We start from the raw sequence: 4,050 nt of genomic DNA, 5'->3' as shown, positions 1-4,050 counted from the left end.
GAAGTCTAAGGCTAGGAACTTCTAAGCCTTGTTCCTGGGGTATCCGCCCCCTCAGTAATCGTCGCCCATGACCCTCTCATGTAATAATTAGTTTGGGTTGTACACGCCCAAAGCCTCCCGAACTTGAATCCAATGAAAGGCCATGTCGGGGTCCCGGGAGGCGGCTTTGCCCATTCCCAAGTGGAACTCCACAAGCTCTGTGTTGGCAGAATTACTGTCGACCCTCAACTATGCCCACGCCCAAGTGGAATCCGCATGCATCGTGATGTGGTGGATTGTTGGTGTTCCATGCCTGCCAGGTCCCCCTTGTACCTCGCACGGGTGGGGGCTACACACACTGCCTGTGCTCGGGTTCATCCCTACAGCTCCGAAAAATACAAGCGATCGAACTCTGTCTCGTGCACTCACCCCCATGCACGTCACCTCGTGAGGTCCTTGGTGTCTAGGTCCTTGGTAATCCAGTGGCGATTGAGATACGCGTAGGGTTGAGCCCTAGCGACGCAGAGTATAAGGCCCTCATCATGGAACAGGAGTTTCTTGCGCGTCAAGGGGGTGCCTGAGCATCTCAACTCAGGGCCTTCACTGCCACTGTAGCCTCTCACCCCCTGGTAATCCAGCGGCGGCTGAGATACGCCTAGGGTTGGTGGGACAGTCGATGCAGAGCACAAAGGCTCCACACAGTGAGTACTGGAATCCTCACGGAAGTCGCTAGCGTGTAAAAGGGGGCACTTCAGCATAGCGACTCAAGGCCTATACTGGCTCTGTAGCCTCTCACCCCCTGGTAATCTTGTAACACCCTGATTTTTCAAAACTTCTGTTTTCAAAATATTTTTGAAAAGCACTTGCAATTTGGTGGATTTTCAAGTTCTCAAAGCAAGTTGGATTAAGAAATCTTTGAATTCTTTTCTCAAACAACACAAAACCATCTGCTTCATACTAAAACCCTTCTGAGATTTATTTGCAATATTTTCTTATATTAAATAATTCCCTTTTTCTATTTTGGGAATTATGCCATCACTATGGGTTGTAAAGCAACCTATAGCTTGGATGAGATTTAAGACCCAAAACTTTTGCAACATCTTCTCAATGTTATATGACTTCAAAATATGCAAAAATATTTCTGTGTCCAATGGATAATTATGGCCAGAATAATTATTTATCATCTGACCAGAATTATCCCTTTATGAAGCAACCCTATGATTCTTGTTTTGAAAAATTCCCAATAAATTTATATCGTTACTAGGGATCCTATATGGTTGCAATATGTAAGAACATCCCATGGTCCAGTATAAATTTTGAGCAAAAACACTCTGCTAAGTTTCTGCTAAAACATGACCTTTGTGAAGGAAGTGCCAGCTAGGAGTGCACAATGGCGCTGCAAATTTTTGGGCATGTGTGCACCACCAAATGACACTTCCCCACCAAAAGACACTGGTAGAAAAGCTTGCAATTGAGTGCTAGGAGCTCATTTGTGTTCTGGACCAGAAAGGTGGTTTACAAAGGAACTATATTCATTTTATGTTCAAACCTTGCCAAATTTTGCCAGTTTAGAGTCTTTTCTATGCTGATTCCATTAGACATCTTAGTTTGCTCTTATCCTAACCCTGTTGAGCTCCAGATCAACCCAAAGTCTGCTAGCAGAACCTGTTGATGATTTTCCTAGTCGGAGCAGAACTTCTATGCTCAGGCAATCAATGGATGGTGACTGACGGAAGGCTGGTCGATGCAATGGACAAGATTTCAAGGCTTGCGTGGCACCAAGGTGGCCGCAATCGTAGTGACCATGGTGCTGGCATGCCACAGAGCATGCTCTGCGCAGCTGCAGTGACAGCCGAGCCGTCCCGAGCCGTCAATCGCTGCCCCCCATTGTTCGAAGCACCGACGAGGTCCGCCATGGGCAACACAGTGGGCTTCGGCCACTGTGGTCGTCCGGACGCCATTAATGGCTCCGGACCCGTCCCGTCGCTCCCCTGACCTCCTCCATCCCCTCATCACCGCGCCGCGACAGCCAGCTCGCCGTCCTTGCGCCAGTGGCAAGCCCGAGCCTCGCCGCTTCCGGAGAGCTCGGCAGCGCTCGTCGCTGGCCTATTTAAGACACTACCCAAACCCCTCCTAGCTCCCACCCCTCTCCTCCACCTCTGGATTAGCCCTAGAGCCCCCCAGCAAGAGCCTGGAGCTCTTCTCCCTCAGCTCCGGCGAGTTGTTCCGCCGCCAAATCCCCTCCGTCGCCAGCCTAATCCGCCTCTCCCCAGTCCAATACAAGGCCACCATTGTGTTCCTTGGGTTCCTCTGGGGCTCCTCCATCCGTCAGTGAGTTGAATCCCTGCGGGAACCGTCGCCGTCGAAGACCACCGTAGCCTCCACCCGCCGTAGAAAGAGGGGCGACGCCGTCGGTCCACCTCCGGAGGAGCTACGGGTACATGGATGATCGCCGTCGAGCGCCCATTCCATTCCCGTCATCTCCCAGCCTTGCCGCCAACCCTATTGCCGGCGAGCGTCGCTCGTGAGCCGCCATCATCGGTTCCCCTTCCTCTCTCTGTTTTAAAAGGGCAGGCCCCACCTGCCACGGGTTGTGGCCTGCGGCCGAAGCGTTAAGTGGAGGCGGCCCTCCACTTTACGCTTTTGACGTGGCCCCCCAGGTTTTCTTTCCTTTTATTTATTTCAGTTTTTAACAGAAACTTTGACCATTTAAATCTTTTTATCTACAAGTCCAAATCACTTGATTCTTTTTGCAATGGGGTTGTATTGAAATTCTTTACAATCTGGTAAATTTTGGTATTTTTCCCACACTCATAGAATTTCTGGTTAATAAAAAGTTATTTAATGCTTTTCCTTTTCTTTTTCTATTTCAAATACATTTTCAGAGGGAAACTTTGAAGACCAGGAGTGTTTGAACAACCCCACTGATCAAGGCAAGCCATCATATCCATGTGATGTAGTTTTGAATAGCATATCTCACATCCTCATGTATTATAATTACTTAACTTGCTAAGAAAATAATGATTTCATAAATGATCATATAGAGATATATGCTTATGATTATGAGTTAGAATGGTTTCTATGATATGGTGGATGATCATGAGTCACCGGACCGGGCATAACCGGACAACCACCTTGTTACGGCAACAAAAGACCCTCCAACGGCGCCAGAAACAGTGCTGACGAGAGACTGTTCTTTACTCCTTAGCAACTGCACCAGGAATCCTTCTGCTACGGCTACGCCTTTAGGGACTTCCTAGGCAAATATGCAAAGGATTTCCCCGCGGCCTTGGAGCCTTGCGTTGGTGTTCCCTCGAAGCGGAAAGGGTGATGTAGCGCAGCGGTGGTAAGTATTTCCCTCAGTTTTGAGAACCAAGGTATCGATCCAGTGAAGGAGTATGACAAGTGCCTACACAAAAACAAAGAGCTTGCTCCCAACGCTATGAAGGGGTTGTCAATCCCATATAGATTGTTTGCCAAGTGAGAACTTAAAGCAACAAAGTAACAAAGCAAAGTAAAAGGAAAAGTGGAAACGATAGGTGTGAATAGACCCCGGGGCCGTAGTGGTAACTAGTGGCTTCTCTCACGAAAGCAAGTAGACGGTCGGTGAACGAATTACTGTCGAGCAATTGATAGAACCGCACAAAGTCGTGATGATATCTATGGAAATGATTATATCTATAGGCATCACGTCCAAAACAAGTAGATCGATACTTTCTGCATCTACTACTATTACTCCACACGTCGACCGCTATCCAGCATGCATCTAGTGTATTAAGTCCAAAAGAATAGAGTAACGCCTTAAGCAAGATGACATGATGTAGATGGACAATCTCATATCTACGACAAAGCCCATCTTGTTACCCTTGATGGAAACTACACGATGTGTGCCTTGATGCCCCTACTATCATTGGGAAAGGTCACCACACGGTAAGAACCCAAAACCAAGCACTTCTCCCATTGCAAGAATCATAGATCCAGTTGGCCAAACAAAACCAAAGACTCGGAGAGACTTACGAGGATATCAAATCACGCATATAAGAAATCAGCAAAGACTCAAATATATATCAT

Source organism: Hordeum vulgare, chromosome 5H (assembly GCF_904849725.1).
Source record: "Hordeum vulgare subsp. vulgare chromosome 5H, MorexV3_pseudomolecules_assembly, whole genome shotgun sequence".
NCBI classification, from domain to species: Eukaryota; Viridiplantae; Streptophyta; class Magnoliopsida; order Poales; family Poaceae; genus Hordeum; species Hordeum vulgare.
Note: the sequence above shows the minus strand (reverse complement) of the source record.